The 16,706-nt window shown below is 41.9% G+C and overlaps 1 protein-coding gene and 1 non-coding gene across 2 annotated transcripts in view; both read left to right on the top strand.

Moving 5' to 3' along the window:
• The window catches only part of LOC145412164 (uncharacterized), a 446,682-nt gene that overhangs the window by 125,101 nt on the left and 304,875 nt on the right, over positions 1–16,706 (top strand). The window lies entirely within an intron of this gene.
• On the top strand, positions 8,480–8,598 carry LOC145412295 (5S ribosomal RNA). Its single transcript, XR_013899556.1, has one exon. It is a non-coding gene; the product is annotated as a 5S ribosomal RNA (ribosomal RNA).

Raw genomic sequence — 16,706 nt, 5'->3', positions numbered from 1 at the left:
ATGGGTGGTTTGGAGAGGTGGTGGGTGGAATGGGTGGGGGGGTTGTGGGGAGTCTGGGGGTGTAGGCTGGGTGGTTTGGAGAGGTGGTGGGTGGGGGTGGGGGGCAATGGGTGAGGGGTGGGAAGTGGGGGGTGGGAGTGGGTAGGAGGTGAGGTTGGAGGAGTGGGGTGGTTTTGGGGGTGGGGGTGATTTGGGGGATGGGGGTTTGGGAGTGGAGTGGGAGAGGGGCTAGTGGGTAGGGGTTGGGGGCCTGTGAGGGTTGTAGGTAGCAGATAGGTGGTGGGGGTGGTGGGAGGATTGTGGGGGAGTGTGGGGGGGGTTGAGGGGATTGGGGGATAGTGGGGGTATGGGGGTGGGTGATGAGGGTGTGAAGGGTGGGTGGTGGTGGGTTGGGATGAGGAGGTTGGGGGTGGTGGGTGGATGGGGGTTAGGGGTGGTAGGAGGCAGTGGGGAGGGTTGGGGGGCTGTGGAGGGAATTAGGGGTGCTATGGGGGTTTGGGGATGGGATGGTGGGGGCGGCAAGGGGGGTCGGGGCGGGGGATGGGGTTGGGGAAGTTGGGGGGTGGTGTGTGGGTGTGATGGTAGGGATATGTGGGTTGGGCAGTACAGCATATGCAGACACCCATCTTTTTGGCTCTAGTACCCTTGGACAGCATATGCGGACACCCATCATTTAGAGGTTAATACTGTATCCAATACAGAACCTCACTGGCTAATGTATGATTGCTATTATTGCTTATACAAGTACAATCACCAGCATGCACGCTTACGAAGTGCTACCCCAAATTTTCAGAAATTTGACTAAAGAAAGAAAGAACTTAAAGTCAGGTTCTAATTACTTAAGTCCCCTTCAGAGTAGTCTCCTTGGGCGTGCAAGTATCGATCCCAGCGTGTCTCCCACGATCAGAACGCGTTCTGGAAGTCCTTGAGCATCAGCTTGTTCAGGATCTACTGCAGTTCCTCCTGCATCACCTCAGTGGTGTGAAATCTTAGTCCTTTCAGCTTGATTTTCATTTTTGGAAAGAGGAAGCAGTCACAGGGGACCAAATCTGGTGGATACAGGGGGTGGGGGACAACCGACATGTTTTTTTATGCCAAAAGCTGCTGAACAACAAGGGCTGTGTGCATAGGTGCATTTTCATGGTGAAGCACCCACTTGTTTCTGTGCCACTTGTTGACGTTTTCTCCTCACGTCCTCCCGGAGCCAGCTCATAACTCTTCAGTGGAACTTTACATTGATGATCTGCCCTCGAGGAACAAATTCCATATGAATAATACCCTCCATGTTGAAGAAAGCGATGAGTATTGACTTCACATTGCTCTTGACCCAACACACCTTCTTTGGTCAGGGTGAAGATGGGCTCTTCCACTGTGATGATTATTGTTTGGTTTCTGGGTTGTACTTGTAAACCCAACTTTCATCACCAGTAATGACACTTAAGAGGAAGTTAGGGTTGTTTCTGGGCATTTCCTTGAACTCCGTGCAGATCTCCATGTAATGCTGTGTGTGCTTGTCAGCCAGGAGTCTCTGGGCAAACTTGGCAGCAATTTCTCTATGTCAAGTTCGCCAGACCAAATGCAGTGGCAAGTTGTGTACGATAGGCTGTCAGTGTCACAAACATCATGGATTGGCCTCCTGCGATCTTCAAGGATGGTTGCATGAACTTTGGCCACACTGTCAGAAGTTGACATGATGGAAGGGTGACCAGAACTTGCATGGTCATCTGTTGACGTTTGTCCGTTTTTAAAATGCTTAAATCAGTCATAGGTTTGTCTAATGCCCAAAGCATTGTCACCAAATGCTTATTTTAACATTTTATGAGTTTCTGCCTTGTTCTTCCTAAGTTTCACACAAAACTTGATTCACATACAATGCTCTTTCACATCCATCATTTTTAAGATCACAAAATTTGCAGACTAACCCAAACACAATTATCAAAAAGCACACACATGCAGCAAAACTCATCCACCCTGCACAACGCCACCTGACACACTAACAAACAAAAGGTGCATACACTGCCACCTAGCATCCACACACCGTACAACAAGCAGTTTCTACTCTGCTTTCAAATTACAGGAACTTTTGGGTGGAACCTCGTACAGTTGTTTGTTTTGTCCCAAGATAGCCTTTGAACTCATCACTGTCATATTTGTAAATGTCAGTGATGAAACGATAGTGTGGTGTAGAGTTCAAGCATTAAGTGAAGTGCAGTGAAGTGAAATGACTACCAGTTTAGCTGAGTTAGACTCTTGTTTTTAGACTTATTCTTGGCCGTAAGCAGCAAATGAAGTGACATAACCAATGTAGGCGAGTTGGAAACTTCCTTTTAGACTTTGTTGGGGTGAGTGTTCCTTGGCCAAAACATATCCCATTGAATCCATGTTATAATTGTCTTGAGATATGATAAATTGTAATGTGATAGATTTTTTTCAATTGCATCCTCGTTGTAAAATTGAGGGCGTTCTGTACTAGAATTGTGTCATTGATGAAGGGCTTCCATCTGGTGGCACTGTTCATCCTGAGTGGAGCAGCTGTGGCATCAGTCTAGGAGAAGACCTCTTTATATTTCCATTCACCTCACTGAGGGGAAGGACCTTAGTCTGACCTGGCAAGGCTTGGTCTACCATAAGGGGGTTCTGGATCCCTGCATGGTGTACTGTTCTTTACAGCTCCGTACTGTACCTGTAGAACAGCCCTACTGCAGCAAATCCTTCTATTCCACCATAGACGATTCCAGTGCTGTGCCTCAGTCATTTTCCCCCCTCTTACTTCCTTATGGCTGACATTAAAATTTATTCAGTTGATGTATTTTCTGCCATCACTGACCTCAGTACTAACAAGACTTACGAGTTTGATGGGGTCCCTCCTGTTATCCTCAAGAACTGTGCTTCTGTGCTTACACCCTGCCTATGTAAACACTTTTACCTTTGTTTGGTTATTGCATTCTGCCAGGACTGACAATGCTGGTCTAGAGTGCGAGCTGTTTGCAGAATTGTTTAATCTCACGCAACTAGTAGAGCAACCAACCAGAATACCAGATAATCCTAACCATAATGCCCATCTTTTGGATCTGTTTCTGACAAATAATTCAGATCAGTACAGGATAGAGGTATTGTCTCCACTTGGATCCTCTGACCACAATCTCATCAAAGCCTCATTACTTAGCCCCCCCAAACCTCCCCATTCTGAACCTGTCAGGGTGACCCGATGGCACTTTGGCCAAACTGGGATGAATTTAGAAATTATCTTCCTGACATTCCATGGCAGTCTTTCTTCTCTAGTGATGTCAGTTCTACCCAGTCCTACATTTGCGATTTAATACTAGCAGGTATGGATTTATTCATACCAAGTCAACAATTCACTAAAAGATTGAACTCTCCTAAATGGTTTGATGGCAACTGTGCCAGAGCAACAGCCCAAAAGTCTTCAGCATATAGCTATTACTTGAAATCAAAAACATCTGAATCACTCTCTCAATTTAAACTTGCTAGAAACCATGCAAAAGTTGTAATAAATCTTCCTAAATCAAACTTTCTCCAAAACCAAGCATCAAAACTACTTAACAACCCTAATGACAATAGAATATTCTGGTCAACTCTCAATTCTTTCAGTAATAACTTTAACAAGTCATCATCCATTCCCCCACTAAAATCCCCAGATGACTACATTACAAATGACCTGCGTGGGAAAGCAGATATCTTTGCCTGTACATTTGCCAGAAATTCTACCTTAGAGGAAGCCAGCCAGAATGTCCCAACACTAGAACTTGCCTCTCCCAACATTGTTCCACTTAAGATACAGACAAGGTACGTGAAATCCATCCTAGACAATTTACCTACCAATAAAGCTCCAGGCCCAGACGGAATCCTGCCAATTGTTTTGAAAAAGTGTTCCCCAGAACTTGCCTCTGTTCTTGCAAAATTATTCAGACTATGCATACGTACTTCTTCATTCCCTAATTCGTGGAAAGAAGCCAATATCCACCCAATTCCAAAGAAAGGAAGTTCCTCTGACCCCTCTGATTACAGACCAATAGCTGTCACATCTTCTCTTGGTAAGGTTTTTGAAACTGTAATTAATAAGCACATAGTTAAACATCTTGAATCCAACAACTTAATTAGTGATAGACAATATGGTTTTCGCTGTGAAAGATCCACCATTGACATACTCAATCTCCTAACTCATACCATCCATCAATCAGTTGACCTACATGGTGAAACTCATCCAGTAGCCCTGGATATTTCTAAAGCTTTCGACAGAGTGTGGCACCGTTCCCTGTTGTCCAAACTCCCTTGCTATGGACTAAACTCTTTTGTTCCTTTGATTTCCTCATATCTCAGCAATAGAAATATAAGAGTAAAAGTAGATGATGTATATTCCACTTTCCACTCAGTTAATGCTGGCGTGCCGCAGGGATCAGTTCTGGCACCAACTCTGTTCCTCGTTCATATTAATGATCTCTTATCTGTCACCCACAATCCCGTCCGATATCTCTAACTCTCACCTCAGTACAGCCATCTCTTTAAATCAAGACTTATCCACGATTAGTGAATGGGGACAAAACAACTTTGTCTCATTTAATGCTAGTAAAACTAAATATATACAATTTACTAATTGCAGATATTGCCAGAATCTTATATTACCTTCAGTGCTACAAATATTCCCATTTCCAAAAGTATTGAAATTCTCGGCGTCTCGCTTAACAATGCCCTCAGCTGGACCTCTCATATCAGATCACTTGCTAAAACTGCCTCTAAGAAACTTGAATTATTGTACAGAGTCCGTAACTTCTTCACTGACGAGCAGTTAGTTATAATTTATAAGTGTCGTGCGCTCTCAACTTGAATACTGCTCACCCTTGTGGAGTGGTGTGGAGAGGTTGCATTAAAACAAGTTGACAAAATTCAGAACAAAGCTGTTAGAATTATTAATAACCCTGCTATTACTAATAAACTACCTCCCCTACAAGTAAGGAGGAATGTTGCCTCCCTTGCATTATTTTACAGATATTTCTACAACAAATGCTCAGACGAAGTTGCGTCCATGGTGTCACCTCTCCATGCCTTCCCTCATGCTACACGGGCAGCTGGCAGCGCTCATGACTGGAATGTCACTCAGCCATACTGCAGAACTTCTGCCTATCAGAATTCTTTCATTCCCCGAACTGCATCTCTCTGGAACTCGTTTCCCCAGAGTTGTTTCCCTCCAGACTTCAACCTACTGCTGTTCAAGTCTAACTGTTACAGATATTTTATGAACAGTGGACATCTGTAATCTGGTGCATGGATTTTTTTTTTTTTTTATTCATTTGTTTTTCCTTCATCTGTTCTGTTTAAAAAAAAAAAAAAAGTACAGTTGGAGAAATTTCCGCGTGGGACACTGTGTAGATGGCAGCGGCAGCGACAGACAGAAATGATCTGGTAACAGTGCTGGGGGTGAAGCAGGGGGTGGGAGTTGTGGGGAAGGTGAGTGATGGAGGAGAGGAGGGGTGGTGGTGGGGGTAGGTGAGTGTTAGGGAGAGGCTAAGTAGCCATTAACTGTGTAAATAAACTCTGCGTAGATAATCATTCCAATACGATTTTTCTATTAAAAATAAAAGGTAGTGGCAACAAGGTGCTAATGATGGTTCAGTATTTGATGGAATAAGTTCGGTAGCTAAGCCAACGGGTATTGCCAATAATTAACCTTATCCATCACCTCCGTCATTCCGTCCCCTCATCGGAAAGCTTTCCATTGTTGACCAAGAATTTACAACTAAAGTAATCCCTGTACTATTAGGACGCCCACTTTCCGGACATCCCCACTTACTGGACATAATCGTCCCGTTATCCAATATTCCCAAAATGGTCCGAAAACCGCAAAAAATTCGAAAAAAAATCCAACTTTTTCCTGCCCGTAATTTGAACTTGGCGCGCACAGCGCGGGACAGCTTTATTTTGGTGCATCATTCCTCCGACGTCCGCTAGAGCGCCCCTGCATCCTCCCAACTTCCTGCCCGTCTCTTGTCGTGAGTGTATGCTTGTCGTCATGGCTGCCCACGTGCTCGCTTTTGTGGTGGTACCTTACCTGCTGCAGGCTCTCCCGCTGCTCTTGTGCCTCTCTTTGGTGTGTGTGATGATGGCCCTGCCGCCTGAGAAGAGGAAGAGAGTGGTTTTGACTCTGGAGAAGAAGAGGGAGATATTGGAGAAAGTAGATGCGGGATGGTCTTCGTCACGCATCCTTCGTGAGTTCAACCTGGCCCGATCTACTTTGTTTGATATCAAGAGATCCCGAGACAAACTCATGCAGTACATGGCTGACTTCTCGTCGAAAAGCAAATGCAACGTGGAGAGGAAGATGATGTTTACTCCCAAGTTTGCTGAAGTCGACCGCTCCACGTTGATTTAGTATCGACAGCAGCGTGCTGCTGGTGTGATGGTACGTGGTACGGAGCTGAAGGCTGCTGCTGAGAAGTTCGCAAGGCTTCACGACGCCCTAGACTTCAAGGCATCCGAGGGTTGGCACTTTGCATTCAAGTTATGACATGGCCTTACCAACCGTAAATCTCATGGCGAAGCTTTGGACGCTAACGAGGATGGAGTAGAGGAGTTTCAGCACAAGGTGAAGGGCTTGATCGACAGGGAGGGCCTCACTCTCGGTCAAGTCTACAACGCTGACGAAACTGGTTTATTCTATCGCTCTTTACCTACGAACACTCTAGCCGAGGAGACAGAGAAGCGTGTACCTGGCTGCAAGCTCTCCAAGCAACGGATATGTGCTTTGTGTTGTGCTAATGCTAACGGCATGCACCGGCTTAAGCCCGTTATTGTTGGCCGTGCAAAGCAGCCTCAGTGTCTTCGTGGGGTGACGGATGTCCTTCCTGTTGTTTGGTACCATTCCTTGAAGGCATGGTTCACAGGCCACATCTTCAAACACTGGTTCTACCGCCATTTCGTCAAGGAGGTCATACATTACCAGACGGAGAAACTGGGAATCCCACGCGACCAGGTGAAGGCCCTCCTTCTCCTCGACAATGCACCTGCCCACCCATGCGACAAGGACTTGGTGGCTGAGAATGGCCGCATTAGGTGCATGTTTCTGCCACATAATACTACTGCTGTCATCCAACCAATGGACCAAGGAGTGATTGTGGCAACGAAATGGCTATACTGACGGAAGTTCCTGGACGAGGTGATGGTTGTTCTCGAGGATGAGGATGAGCGCAGGGAGGGACGGGACACGCGAGGCCAGCGGACTTTGGAAAACCTTTGCCGCTACAACATCAAGTCTGCCATTTACAACTGGGCCAGTGCATGGAAGGAAGTCCCTGTCAAGACTCTAGAAAATGGTTGGTCTCATCTGTTTCTCGGAATGGATGTGGAGTATGATTTCCTAGGTTTCGACGTGGATGACTTCCATGCACGTCTACGTGCCCATGGGGACAATGTTGATGTGGACAAAGTGTGTGAGTGGTTGGATGACAACGAGGGGGATCCTGGGTATCAGTCCCTGTCTGATATCAAGATCGCATCTCCAGTTGCAGGTGTCAGTACCCAGCTTGAAGATTCCGACGAGGATGGCGACGATGATGCGGACTCCTCTCAGCATGACACAACTCCAGCCATCCCCAAGCTGAGCGCACTCCGGGAACACCTAGAGTTCGTTCTGGACTACCTGGAACACCCGGACTGTGACAGGGAGATGGGGCCCTTGGGACTTGTGGAGGAAGTGCATGCTTTCAGGCAGTGCATATCATTAATCGTCAAAATTGTCGTTCCTTGCGTCAGTCAACGATTGACAGCTTTTTCAGGCTTGTGACCCCCGCTGTGCCCAGCCCTGGCTCCACTCCGTTGCCTCCCCAAGACAGGTTCTCATGCTTCGAGCCACAGCCCAGCACATCAGCCACGATGGAGTCACCGCTCGACATGAGTTTTTGCCTATCTTCAGAGTCGTCTGCAGTGGGTACGCCATCACCACGACCCAGTGACGCACCCCTAGGTCACCTCCCTGTGCTACTCTCAGACTCTGACAGTGATTAAACGGCAAGAACTTCTCCACTAGACCACACGGAAATTTAGTGTTGTGCAGTGAAAGAAAAACAGTGCATACAGTATTGTTAAGAAATTAGAAATCTGAGTGAAAAGACAAATAATTTTTGGACTGTAAATTTAACGTAAATTAACTTGAGTGTGTTTTGTTTAGAAAATATTTTTATGAGTGGAAAGACTTAAAGTGCAGAGTGCAACACGTATTAAATTACAGTGGAGCATAAGTAAGACAAGAGTGCGCAGTGTAAAGAGAATGGACTTCTGAGTGCGAATGAGTAAGTTAGGTGCAAGACTTCATGAACATTGTACTGCAAGTGCTTCAGGAAATCCTTCTTACTGTCAGAGTCTGAGAGGAGGCGGTTATTCATCGAGATGGCCAGGGACTTGCTGTAAGTACGCAGAATGTTTCATACTGTATTGTACTGTCTTTTCCATACTGTACTTACCTCTAGCCAACGGCCATACCACGTTGAGTACACCGCTTCCCGTTCGATCAGCGAAGTTAAGCAACGTTGGGTCTGGTTAGTACTTGGATGGGTGACCGCCTGGGAACATCAGATGCTGTTGGCATCCCTACGTCAAGTGGGGTTGGTGGAGGATTAGTGCCCCTCCCTGTAAAACAATTAACTCTAAGCCCTTGGCCACCCTGTCTGGGATACATGGCGTCTGGCAATGAATGAATGAAAAACTTACCTCTAACACCTCATTTCACTCTTTTATGTCCCTTATTGGTGTGAAAATGTAGTGTCTTAGGTGCTATGCATGTGCAGTAGGGAGATGTTTTTCTGAGTTAGACTAGATTAGCGTCCATAACTACCAGTCCAGGAGCCAGGGACTTGTAAGTACCCAGAATGTTTAATGTTGTATAAACCTACCTCAAAAACCTCATTTTATGGTTCTTTTGCATTTATTTCGGTCTTTTATGTCCCTTATTGGTGTGATTTGGGTCTTAAATAGGTGCTATGCATGTCCAGAGGGAGTTGTATAGGTGTTTTTCTGAGTTAGGGTCCATAAGTACAAGTCCAAGAGCCTGGTGTCCACTATCCGGGCAGGACCACTTTCCAGACATGCCTTTGGCTCTATTTCATCGGATAGTGGAGGGATTACTGTATATATACAGTAAACCCTCAAAGATCCTGACTTCAAAGACCCGGATTTTGCGAAGATCCGGACCATTTCTTAGCAAATTTTCATTTTAAAACATAGGCTACAAGATACAGAATTTATTAATTAAAATTTACGAAAAAAATATTTGTACATATTATTATACTATCCTATTATTTTTATACTGTATTGGCAAGGTGAATATAAAAAATAACTGTTTGTATTTATTTTGCATTAAGTTATACCTAAATCACCATAAGTTTTCTTTCATATGAGCAAATTTATATAATTTCTGGAAGATCTGGATTTTTCGAGATCCGGACAGGGTTATAGCCCCAATTAGTCCGGATCTTTGAGGGTTTACTGTGTATATATATATATATATATATATATATATATATATATATATATACATACAATATATTAATCACAGGCCATGCATACATCTCAGACTCTGGTGAGCCAAGTGGTGATACACGAATCCATCTCATTCAGCTGCTGCCAACTGACCATCATGTCACGGTCTTCCCAACCACAGCCAATTAAGCAGGCTATAATTCACTTTGACCTGATGGATATTGTGACTTTAAATATTATTACAGGTTGAAGAATTTATACTACCCAGGAAATTTAAAAGAATATGCTGTATAAATAAACAAAAAAGTAGGAATATGCAATTACTCTCATAAATGGCCACAATATGCATTTGTATTTGAACATATGCAAATGCATGATTATCCTAAGCCTACTTATAAGTCTTTGTGAGATAAACTGAGGGAGCTAGCGAGAGACCCAGTATTATACACTGCACAATGCACACACACGCAGACGCTATTAATTGACCTGAAAAGGTCTGCCTCTGGTTTATGCTTAAATTGATTTGTGACAAGCAGCCAGCATGTGCTTACGATTTAGGAAATACCGTATTTCGCGGCATGTAAGATGCAGCATTGTGAAAGACGCACCCTAATTCTGGCAGGGCAGTTCTGTGAAAAAAAATTTTGCCCCAACCAAGACTGCAGTAAGGTTTCTTGATAAGAGCCATTACCACACAGATACATGTCGTAAAGACTTTGTAGTTAATTGTAGAGAAGTATATTTTAGACTTGTGGTCGAGCGGCTTTTATATCTTGTAGTAGTTTCCCCACCAGATGTCATGTAGTGACGGGAGAGGTAAAGAATAGTATGGGACTATTTTTATTTGTCTTGGAAATATTAAACAGGTATAATAGTATAAGTCCTGGGTAGCTACCTCCCTGTCTCGCTATCTCTCTCTCTCTCTCTGTTCTAAAGCTAATCTCCGTCTCGACCTCTCTATAGGGTCGCTTGTCTCCTTCTGTCTAGCCTGTTCGGTGGCTAATCTCCGTCTGAGCTCTCTTTCCTAAATTCTGGTATAGCAGGGGTGTGTCACATGTGTTCCTCGTGGGTGGACTAGATCTTTCTCACGAGAGGACTGCTGACAGCTAACTGAATCATCTCCTTACTGGCCGCTGTCGTCAGCTTTCCCCCGTGTAAGCGTTTAGCGCTGCTCGCTTCGCAAACACAACACCTTCTCATCATTTGACTTCCTGCTTCTATCTGTCTCTCTATCTATCTATTTATCTATCTATCTAGTATGATTTGCAATTATAATATGGAGACCTACCACATTGCTCTGCCGCGCAAAATGGCGTACCATCGACATTTAATAGTCATAACATATTAATACATATTATATATACATTATAATGAACTTATAAGCTAATTAAGTGAAATACATAATATTGTAAAGTAACATAATTGTATGAATATTGTATACATATATTATTCATAGTAAATAGTGATTATTCAGTAATATTACCTTTAAACAAGTTGTATACATATTTGAATAAATGCAATGGTTGTTGTATAACACTTGTAAGACGTGCATGTACAACAGACGTACGCATATAATTGTGCAATGGTAATACTGCTAGGTTATACATTACATATTTGAGTTATCACTTTAGTAATGTCTAATATTTCACCTAACTTGTATGATGATACTGGTAATATAGAATTGTGCTATAATTGTATGACTTATAATATTGTACTAACATTGTGGTACTACATAATTGTAACATTTTATGAATTGTTACCAAATATTGTGTTAATGCATAATTGTGTTGGCCTTATAATTATAGTTACATAAAAGTTACATCTTGTTAATGCAACTGTTTTGTCGTTACATAATTGTTACATATCGTTTGTAGGTACATAATTGTTGTTAAAGTTACATAAAAGTTACATCTTGTTAATGCAACTGTTACATAATTGGCAAAGTGTAACATAATGCAATCATTTGTCGTTACATAATTATAATATGGAGTAACATAATTGTAATAACTGCAGTCCTAACATATGCTGCGGTCGATGATAGTGATGATGTGTCGTGCCACTTGTATGTGGAGACAACAATTTGCTTTTTTGTTTGTAGTTTACGTGGTATTTTGACTTATGTAGTAACACTTACACTTATTTTCATTTGTTTGTTATGTGATCTTACTCTATTTCTCTTTTTTCTTTCTTACTTTTCTTTCTTTCTTTCTTCTTTTTTTTTTTTTTTCTATAGTTTGTTTTTCTTTGCTTGTGTACGCTTTTTTCCATGTTGTTCATGGTTACATAATTACTGGCTAATTTCCTTGGGATACTTTTTCAAAGTTTAGTTTATATTGCACAGATACTATAAAATGATATTATATAGTCCCATATTTTGTTATTTTATATAAAAAATATATATACATATATACAGTATTAACTATACACACTGACTTGTTCACTTGTACCTATCGCGAGTAATATGTGTGTCAGCACTGTGTGGAAATCATTGTCTTCACGATTGTGTTGAAGATGTTCACTCTTGCTAACGGCATTTGTGTTGGCCATTTTTTTTCTTTTCTCTAGTTTACCTTGTAACTTAATTTATATGTTTCCACTAGGTAGCTTTAATTAATAAATGTTTAATACAGTTCTTTTAATCGCTCACTGAGTAACTGTGATGGTGTATTTTCTTTATCACTTGTAGATGTACTAATGTATAGTTGTATATATGAAACACGTATTTTATGTAGGTATAAATGGTAACACTAGTTGGTAGTAAATAAATGTTATAATAAATGAATGAATATATACAGTGTAGAATATTTATTGTTGGTGATTATTTAGTGTTTGAGTTATGCAGATAATTGAAGTAAGTATGTGTATTTAAGCTGTAACTATACAACACGTTTTATATGTTTGTGCAGAAGCTTATTGTCTATCACTGTGTATTGTATGAATGAAGTAACGATGTAACTTACTAATTTTTACCGTGGTGAGAATGGTGTGAGTGGTGGTGCAGGTGGTGTGTTGACTGACGTGGCGTCTGTTCAGCAAGCACGCATGATGACCTCAACTTCCCACACTGGTAGCTGTGGTGAGTGAATGAGTAGCGATGAGTAACTTGAGTGAAGACGAGTGAGTAAGATGAGTTGTAAATCGTGTCTCACTCTTCGTTTGTTTGTTCCCTTTATTCTATGTGGAAGTTTTCTCTGTCCTTTTCTCTAGTGATTTATTCGTTGTGGGATGAAGACTGCCGCTACTTGTAGGTGCGTGTAGAAGATTATACAGACGACGTAGAGTTGTTAATTGTAGTTGATTGTAGATGGCTGTAGTTGATTGTAGATGGCTGTAGACTTTGTAGAACTGAAGCTAACCTTGTAGTCTCGGTTGCTTTTGTAGAAATTTGCTTTTAATTCGGAGACGATGTCCGCAGATTTGCTGGTTTGTCGTTAAGCTACTTGCAAGGCGTCGAGTGATCTCTTGACCTCTGCATCAGCGTAATGATCTGGGAGACGGAGGGGCAGGAGCTGATATTGTTGGTTGTTGTCAATCTTGATATTTTGTAGGAATTTAATGTTGATTCGTAGACGAGGTTCGTATACGTTCGCTGCTACCAAATGTCGTAAAGACTTTGTAGTTAATTGTAGAGAAGTATATTTTAGACTTGTGGTCGAGCGGCTTTTATATCTTGTAGTAGTTTCCCCACCAGATGTCATGTAGTGACGGGAGAGGTAAAGAATAGTATGGGACTATTTTTATTTGTCTTGGAAATATTAAACAGGTATAATAGTATAAGTCCTGGGTAGCTACCTCCCTGTCTCGCTATCTCTCTCTCTCTCTCTCTGTTCTAAAGCTAATCTCCGTCTCGACCTCTCTATAGGGTCGCTTGTCTCCTTCTGTCTAGCCTGTTCGGTGGCTAATCTCCGTCTGAGCTCTCTTTCCTAAATTCTGGTATAGCAGGGGTGTGTCACATGTGTTCCTCGTGGGTGGACTAGATCTTTCTCACGAGAGGACTGCTGACAGCTAACTGAATCATCTCCTTACTGGCCGCTGTCGTCAGCTTTCCCCCGTGTAAGCGTTTAGCGCTGCTCGCTTCTCGCAAACACAACACCTTCTCATCATTTGACTTCCTGCTTCTATCTGTCTCTCTATCTATCTATTTATCTATCTATCTAGTATGATTTGCAATTATAATATGGAGACCTACCACATACACACTCACCTTTCAGAATATATTCATTACTGATCATCAGCCTTTGGTTTCTTTTTTTATATACAAAGAATGGTACAGGAAAAGAAAACAATGCCCCTTCTTGACAAAACGTGACTGATATGAGCCACTATCACTTAGATACAACACTCACCTTTCAGAATCTACTCAGTACTGCTCATCATCCTTTAGTTTCTTCTTTTGTGTACAAAGAATGATACAGGAAAAGAGAAAACAAAACCCCGTCTTAACAAAACGTGACTTCAAACCACGAGGCCATCTCAACTTTGTTGATAAATATGTATCAGTAAACTGATATAAACACTGTTTTTAATATTTTATGAATTTAAAACCACAAATGAAGTCAATAAACTCTATTCTTTCATTCACTGACGAAAACATAAAATACAATGAATGTTCACATCAGTTCATTTATCCTAAAAGAACCCCGTCATATTCCACACCTGTTACGGAATTTCCTCACATTGCCTTGACTCAAGCACAATATCAGACGACCACCATCATTAATCATGCACTCTAACTAACCTGTAATTACCTCCACAAATAATATAAAAAGGTAGCACTTGTAAATACACAAATTACAATGTTTTACAACCAAAGTTCAATATAGCAAGGCTGCTTGGGAACAGGATAGACAGCTGTTTTTACTCTCTTCTCTCAGTATCACTCCTTCACTGTCAGCTATGTTTGCCTTGCAGCATCAACAATTAAAAATGTATGCTTCACTGATCATAATTTACTATAAACATTCATTTCAAAACATGGTGAAAACATCCATTGTTACACCTTAGTAACACTGCTGCCTCCCAGTCGCTAGACAGCAGTCTCTACCCCTTCCTCTCAGTATCACTTCCTCACTGTCAGCGATGTTTCCCTTGCAGCATCAACAGTTAAAAATACGTTCTTCACTAATCACAATTTACTAAAAACAGACATTCATCTCAAAACATGTCGAGAATGGTGAAACTATCTCTTAGCAACACTGCTGCATCCCAAGCGCTAGACAACTGGCTCAACCCTCTTCTCCCAGTATCACTCCCTTACTGTCAGCTGTTTTCCTTGCAGCATCAACAATTAAAAATGCATATTTCTCTTACCAGAATTTGCTAAAAACAGACATCCATCTCAAAACATTCGAGTACTGTGAAAACATCCATTTTTGGTCTTAACAATGCTGCCTCCTAGTCGCTATGGTACACACACACACACACGCACACATGTACACACCACATGCAACATTCGCTCACCTCTGAAACATTTACATCAGTCCGTTTTGGAGTACCCAGTGGCTTTATTATATGCCAAAAACATCAAAATGTATTTGGTTGTTCAATATAAATATCATCACCTAAGGACATGAAACATCTCAAACAATTTATTCATCCAAACATAGTCAGTGCAAGACTAAAGGTGTACAGCACCATTGATCCTAAATTTTCCATGGTTGCATCTGTCATGATCACCTAAAACCTATATTCACTTCATATTACTGACATGGTGAAAATTTCACTCGTCTTCAAATCCTGAGAATTCATCACTACTTCCCCCAAGTCCTGAAGCATCACTGGAAGTCATCACCTCAGTCATCATCACTGTTTCACTGTCACTTTCATACAGTAAATGGTCCTCGGTACCATCCATTGAATTGCTTATACCACACTTCATACGATTTTAACTTGGCAATTGTTTTAACTGAGCACAGGCGATATTCAGACTTGGGGCATTTGATACAGCCCACATTAACCTCCTCAGTACATGTTTCCTGAACTGAATAAAATCATATGGCGAGCATGAATAAACTACCCTATAAAATACATTGCTGGGCTGAAGGGATTATAATAAGCGGATTATCAGTTCCCTAGCCTGACTCTTCCCACTTCTACTTCCTTAACTACACCCACACCAAACTCTCACCTACACCTTAGGATTCTGGTCGTTTCGGCCGTAACGTCCAAAATGGCAAACGATTTTACAACCTAACCTAACCTAACAAATTTGGACGTTACGGCCTAAATGATCCCCATTTGCCGATCATGAGAGCTTTGCTTAGGCAGCAGAGATGCAGAGAGTGAACGTTGTCAATCATTCTGATCGCTTCGTCTGCTAAGAATACAAGAGAAATGGCGAACGCTGATATGAATGCCCGTCAGGCACTGCTATTTCAGATATTGCATCAGTTATGCTACTCAGTGAATTTTATCCTATTTTCATAACAAAATACTGTAATTGGGTGTGCCCTGAGTTGCATAGACATTGCTAAAGTACTTCACTTGGCTGAAAAAGTGAAGCTGTAACTTCGTTAGCTTGCTAGAGTAGGGTGTACGCTAGACACTAAACTGCTAAGTTGCTAAACCGCTAAACTCCTTGACGGTATTTGCCAGTTGAGCTGAAAACAAACCGTGAATGCTTTGTGTTTTTGAACTTGCGTGTTTTAATATCTGCTGCATATATACACTCACAAAATGTCACAAAAGTAACTGACCTAATTAGGGTTACTGAATTTCCATACGTGACGAAAGTCTGTTTTGATGACTTGGCAGTTTCACTAGCCAGCATCTCTCCAGCATGATTGCTTTGCTAGTTAGTGAATGGATGGCAAGCAAAGTGGTCATGATTGCCTTTCAGAAGGTTAGCAGACAGTTCACCAGTGAGCACGTTATCTTGCTAGAGTAGGGTGTACACTAGACACTAAACTGCTAAGTTGCTAAACCGCTAAACCCCTTGACGGTATTGGCCAGTTGAGCTGAAAACAAACCGTAAATGCTTTGTGTTTTTGAACTTGCATGTTTTAATATCTGCTGCATATATACACTCACAAAATGTCACAAAAGTAACTGACCTAATTAGGGTTACTGTATTTCCATACGTGACGAAAGTCTGTTTTGATGACTTGGCAGTTTCACTAGCCAGCATCTATCCAGTATGATTGCTTTGCTCGTTAGTGAATGGATGGCAAGCAAAGTGGTCATGATTGCCTTTCAGAAGGTTAGCAGACAGTTCACCA

Source organism: Coenobita brevimanus, chromosome 92 (assembly GCF_032717465.1).
Source record: "Coenobita brevimanus isolate Jiangsu-jjx chromosome 92, ASM3271746v2, whole genome shotgun sequence".
In the NCBI taxonomy this organism is placed as follows: Eukaryota; Metazoa; Arthropoda; class Malacostraca; order Decapoda; family Coenobitidae; genus Coenobita; species Coenobita brevimanus.
The sequence above is the reverse complement of the archived record's forward strand: the minus strand, read 5'-3'. Positions and strand labels throughout refer to the sequence as shown.